Raw genomic sequence first — 6,666 nt, 5'->3', positions numbered from 1 at the left:
GAATGATAGCCTCTTTGTGTCAGCAAACAGTGAGCCTAGCGATTCTTCCTTTATTAAAACAGTTTGGCCTACTGATTTCAAATGAAGTTTCTGAAGGAACTACAATGAATGAAACACTTTCTATTTAGACATTGACTTTCATAATTCCTTTTATTAATTAATTAAAGTTTTTTTGGCAGAACTGGGGATTGAACTCAGGCCCTTGTGCTTGCCAGGGAAGCACTTATTCTACTGAGCCTTCTCTCCGGCCCCAACTTTCATAATTCTATAGAAGAAAAAAACAATAAATACTTTTATAGCATAGAGAAATATCCTGAATTCATTATAAAGGGAGATTTGCTTCCTGAAATTCTGGACATCCCAACTTGTTGGGGGTTTTTAAAGATTTTTTGAACTTTTTTATTTTTATTTTTTAATTTTTATTTCTTGTATTTTAGGAAAGGGTTTACAGGGTGTTCAGGGTCTCACTACTAGATCAGACCCATAGTGATCTGTCTGTTTACAGCCTCCTAAGAGCTGGGATTACAGGTGTGCGCGACCACGCCGTCTCAATTGCCTTCTCAGCACATCCTGAGGGGCGGGGCAGGCACGGCAGGCCAAGGATTAAACCCCCAGCCTGGGCACCTGCTTGCAGGTGCTTGAATGCTTTTCCACATTTATGTCATACATATTCTTTCTTACCAGTGTGAATTCTTTCATGGATTTTGATACCACTGGGGGTGCTGGAGCCTTTTCCTCTTTGCTTGCATACAAAAGTCTCCATTCCTAGCTGAGTTCTTTCCCGAAGATCACAGTAGGCTTTCCCACATTGCTCACATTGATAGGGATTCTCTCCAGTCTTCCTCCTCACAGGCTTTTGAAAGGACTGGAAATCACTGCAGGATTTTCCATGTTCATTAGAATTACTTAGTTTCTCATCAAATCCCACATACTCATGGTGCTTCAGTCCAGTGTGAGGTAAAGCAAATGCATTTACTAATAAATGCCCAGCTGGGGGCTTTCTATAAAGAAGGTTTTCAGCTGGCTTTGGAGCAGCCTGTTCAATCTCCACATTCTCATATGATGCCCAAAACAGTATTTTTTCATGTTGATTCCAACCTGTATTTTGATCAAATGGTGATACTTTTTCATTTCTCAGATTTCTTAAGCAGTTTTTGTATTCTTCCATTTGCTGGTTGTCCCAGGTCATTCCTATAGCAGTCATATGCATAAATGTTTCCCACATCACTTCTCTGTAGTGCTTCTTCTGAGATGGATTCAGCACAGCCCACTCTTCCAGGGTGAAGTTCACAAGAGCATCCTCCAAGGTCACTGCCCCCATTGTGTTTGCGCCTATGGTCTCCTCGGATCGTTCCAATGCAGCTCGCAGCAAGTAGAAATCACCCCGCTGAACTATTTGGATGGCCCAACTTGTTTATGCTACTAGTTTTCGTGTATGATTAGATATATTTTGAGAACGCATTTTGCACCAAGAGTGAGAGTGCAATTTTTTACCTATATATAAAGGCTAAAACGTCAATCTCATTGAAGTAGAGCATGGAAGAGCAGACATGAGGTTTGGAAGGGTCGCACGGAGAGAAGTTGAATCATGGGAACCAGAACAGGAATAGCTACAAGGAAAAGCTTCTACAGTATTGTACAGTACAATAGGCAGAATACAGGTTTTCAAAAATTTGTTACATATTCTCTAAAGAACTAGGAAAATAGAGGTTGAACTTTCCCAATATATATAAATAATGTTTACCAAGATGGAAATGTCAATTATTTTAAAAAGATCATTACACATTTTACACGTATTGAATTATCACATTGGACATTATAAATATATATGACTATTGCATTAATTAAAAATCTTTAAGTACATTGGAGATTTGAAAAGTCACAAACTCTTTTTAAAGTGAATATTCCTAAATTTACCATTCTTAGGCATCTGATGAAGTGTTGATATATCTATACTTTTATTTCTTTCACTTTTGAATAGGCATTATAGTTTCTTTTTGTAAAGCATGTAACAAAATGTAAATTTCTGTTTCGTTTGATGGTTCTTTTTTATTTAAATTTTTTTAAATTGTTTTATTTATTTGAGAGAGAAAGAGAGAGAAAGAAAGAGAGAGTGAATGTGTGTGGTGTGTGTGTGTGGCCAGCTCAGCCCACCAGGGGGCGGGGCTGGCTGGCATGTGGTGCTGGGGGATTGAACCGCGGTCCCTGATGCTTTGCTAAGCTTGTTCTAAGTAGGTGCTTTAGACCACTGAGCCATCTCTCCAGCCCTGATGGTTCTTAAATTCTTCAGTTTTTATTGCTTGAAGTTCAGACTCTTGGTCAGACATGGGTTGATTTTGGTACTGGATACTTCTAAAGTAGATTAATTGGGGTGTGATTGGTTTACAGTCCGACTGAACAATGCTGGTGGACCTGCAAATTAAATTTAATTCAAGGATCTTACAGATTTACAGTATCCCAGTATCTTCTGTTCTAGAATGATCAAAGTCTCAAAGACATAAGCGATTAAATTTTAACTGCTCCAGGAAGGACTCTAAAAATACATTAGTTTTTCAGAATAAAATCTATGTGACTCTTTTAAATAACTTCCTGATATAAGAATATTTTAGAGCACTACATGCCTGTTGGCCTGAAAACTCCCATCACATTCAGGCCAGTTATATACTTGATAAAACAGAATTCAAGCTTTTCAGGTAAAAGCTAATGAAAACACTCAGAGTTTAGAAGTTGGTGGCTCAGAAGATGTTTTCAAGCACTTAAAATAATAACTTCAAATGCTATGTACGAAGTCTTCTAAGGGGCCGGCCAAATAGCTCAGCAGATTAAAGCACCTACAATCAGGCACAGGGGCTGGGAGTTCCTGGGCCTGGTGTGCTGGCTCCACCCCCGGGGGCCGCTGAGATGGCAATTGAGACTGGGCGTGGTGGCGCGCACCTGTAATCCCAGCTCTTGGGAGGCTGTAAACAGGTGGATCACTATAAATCCAATCTAGTAGTGAGACCCTGAACACCCTGTAAACCCTTCCCTAAAATACAAAAAGAAAAAAAAGAAAGTCTTGAAATGTTGGCACATTGTCACATGATAATCTGCTAATTTACCCTTTAGTAACTATGTAATGTTATCAAAATAAACTATAAAATGATACATTTAAAATTCCTGCATGTTTTCATTACAAAAATCATGTATATTAGACAAATGGCCCATGCATGCTCAAAAATCCCTACTGGTTGATGCTTACTTGCAGTAGTTTCATTCATAACCTAGAAAATCAAACTCCTTTACCTTGAAAACATCTAGAAGAAAGTTCTATTGAACAGGAAGGTAACTGTTATTTTCCCCTGAGTCTAATCAAACAAATTGATTTTGTAGCCCTAAGGTTTTATGTATCAACTTTGTTTTAGATAACTCAAAAAATTATTCGGAAACAAAGAGAAAAGATCTGAAGTGCTTATACCTGACTTCACTTCTTACTTACATTTATTTCATTTTCACTTATTTTATAGACTTTTCTTTTGTTTGTAGCTTAGTATAAAAATAAATGGAGTTTAAGAAATTGAATATCTAGCCAGCTTGTTAGCTCAGTGGACCGAAGCACCTGCTTAGGTAGAGCGCAGCAGCAGAGGCTGATCCTGGGCATGCACTGCCAGCCCCACCTCTGAGGCTCGCTGAGATGGGGCCTGAGACTAGGCGTGGTGGCGCGTGCCTGTAATCGCAGCACTTGGAAGGTTGAAAACAGGAGAATCACCATGAGTCTGATCTATGTAGTAAGACCCTGGAGACCATGTCCTAAATACAGAAAAGAAGAAAAGAAATTGAACATCTATGAGTGATAAAAGTAAGTTGGCTTATACATGCTCTGAGGGGATTAGATATCTTTTTCTTTTTACAATAAAGTATGTAGAAAATGAAACTAATAATTATTAGTGATGAAAAGAAAATTCTGCACTCAAGATGCGAGAACTCAGGTCTTAGCTATTTTTTTAAAATTTTTTTTTAATTTTTTTTGTCTATGCTCTTGGAAAATATCTAAGTCTTTCTGGCCCTGAGTTCTCTTACCATAACCCTGGAAACAAGGGTGCCACCTATCTATGCTACATCTTGTGGATTAATTAATTTATCTCACATAAAGCATATAGATCAGAGTTTGGAGTATAATAAATGGTGTATACTTCTCTGTCACTTTATATGATCCTACTGACATTTTTAAAAACATTTTTACAAAGTGTACTTTCCCTCACAACAACTGAAGAGTTTTCATGGAAGCCTTTTTTAGTGCTGCTATACTCGATCTTAGAGTCACCTATGACCCAAATTCAAGGCTGTGAATCTACACACAGTCCTACTCTCAGATCCCCACCCTGCATGTCAGCCTGGCTGCTGTAAAATGCTAGGAGGTGCAGGCTGGCATGGAGGCTGCACCTAACTCTCCCTCTAGATACCCTTGTGCTAGAGTGACTTTTCAAATAGCTGTGTTCTTGTGCAGTTCTGGTATACAAAATCTCTATAATCTGTTACAAAATAAATAGCCAACAGCCATCTGCTTTAGAAGGATTAGAGGTTTAAAACATTTTGAATACCCCTTACATAATGTAGATACCTAGTGAGAAAGAAACAATGAAGCAGAAGCCTATGATGTGTGATTGAAGACTTAATAGGCCTTTTGATTTATGTCAAAATATATTGCATGTCAAAAGACCAGTTTCTGAATTGTGTTACTTTTATCATGATGAAAAATGTCATTAAAAATGTCGCCGAAAATTAAGTAATGAAATGATTTGACATATGAAAGAAAATTTTAAAACAGTAATTTTTCTTCCAGCTGTCACAACTCATTTAGATACCAATTGTCTGAAACTGTAAATCTCTGAGTCAAAATGTCAGCAGATGGCTGTCCATAGCAGGAAAAAAATATTTCTAAGTTGTACATGAATATTAATTACCAGATCTGTGTCAAGAGAAAGTTGAGAGATTTTTATTAGGATTTATAGTATATAAAGACACTGGAGAATCTGACAGAAATTGACTCAATTTCAAAATCTTCCTCTAAAACAGAAGTCCAAAGTTGATGCTATTCTGAAAATTTGTGTTTTTGCCAAAGTGGGTTTTTTTTCCCCCTCTCATGGGCTGTAAATCTTCACAACACACTTCTTAAGACTCTTGCAATATTTCTAGGAAAGGAAAGAGATTGGGAAAGAAAATCTACACTGTCAAATTGTCCTGCCTTTGGCAGAATGGAGCAGTCCTATTATTTTACAAGTATGTTATTTGTGTTTTTATCAATGTCATTTTTTTCTTGTTGTATAGATTTTGTAGAAGAAAACTACTAACGTATTTGAGAATGATTCTGATCAACTTGAATAAACTGTTTTGTAACTTAGGGGTTACAAACTGCCCAAGGATTGGTGTTTGAGGGTGAAGTATAATAAAAAATATCAGTATAATAAAAAATACACCCTTATCAATAAAATGAGCATACAGAGGTTATGACAGCCATATATATGCAGAAAAATATTCAACCTTATTTTATTCAGATATAACTAAATGATTTTAGGGTATAAGATTGTATAAACTGACTAAGGTAGTTTTTGAAAATTTTATGTTTTACAGTACATAGTTGAATATTTAGTTGAAATGTTTTTTGTTATTTTCAAAGATAGGAACATATTTTGTACATGATGACTTTATTTTCACTTAAATGAATGACTAATACACATAAAAATAAAATGATGTTGGATTTTCCCTAGTGTTCCTGCCAATTTAATGTCAGAAGATTTCAATTCCCAGGTGGCAGTGGCAGGCAGGGGCACTGTTTGGAACTCTGGAGAGCCCAGCCAGTGAATCATAGCAAAGCCCTTGGGGGTTTGCAGTAAAGGCTTTGCTATCATCTGCAGACAATCAGTTTCCATTTGAGGAGCTCCTAGCTTGTAATTAAAATTGTCAATGTTTATTTGCTTTAGAATGCTTCTCTGCTGTCTTTTCCTATCAGCAGCATATGCTCATTATAAATATTTAGGCAAATACACAAAATACTGGAAATTAAATGAAGGATATCTGCATCCCTTTGACAGAGAGAAACATTTTTAATGATTTATGGGTTTTCCATCCCCTTTGTTTGTGTTTGAATATGTATGTCTATTTATTGAATATCAGTAGCTTCAAGATAATTGTTTTTGAAAAATATAGAATTCATCCTGAATGTGCGTGTCACCCTTGTGCAGGGCTGCGCTGATCTTCTCTGTATTGTTCCAATTTTAGCACATGTGCTGCTGGAGTGAGCATCAAGATAATTTTAATCATGCTTTTTCACAACGTATTTACAAATGTTTCTCTCACATCATCATTATTTTTTAAATCATGCGTCTTTTTTTTTTTTTTTTTTTTTGAAACAGGGTCTCACTACAGAGTTCAGGTTGACCTTAAATTTGCTCTGTAATACAGACTCATCTTCAACTCACAGCAACCCCTGTGACTCAGCCTCCCAATTTCTGGGACGACCGATGTGCATACCATGCCTGGCTAAGCTATGTATATTTTAAATATTTTATTCTACAAAGGTCCCTGGTATTAGATCTTAATTATGTCTCCAGTATTAATGCTGACATAGACATAATTGTACATAAAATGCTGTCATGTAAGATGTTTTGTTTCCATCATTTATGTGTAGTT

At 36.7% G+C, this 6,666-nt stretch overlaps 1 non-coding gene across 1 annotated transcript; it reads right to left on the bottom strand.

Annotated features, from left to right (window-relative positions):
- Positions 1–6,173: 6,173 nt before the first annotated feature.
- Positions 6,174–6,279, bottom strand: LOC111816558. The gene has a single exon (XR_002820922.1). It is a non-coding gene; the product is annotated as a U6 spliceosomal RNA (small nuclear RNA).
- Between the last annotated feature and the right edge of the window lie 387 nt (positions 6,280–6,666).

The sequence above is a fragment of the Octodon degus genome, unplaced genomic scaffold (genome assembly GCF_000260255.1).
Source record: "Octodon degus isolate 3935 unplaced genomic scaffold, OctDeg1.0 scaffold00034, whole genome shotgun sequence".
NCBI lineage: Eukaryota > Metazoa > Chordata > Mammalia > Rodentia > Octodontidae > Octodon > Octodon degus.
This window is presented reverse-complemented; position numbering and strand designations above follow the sequence as displayed.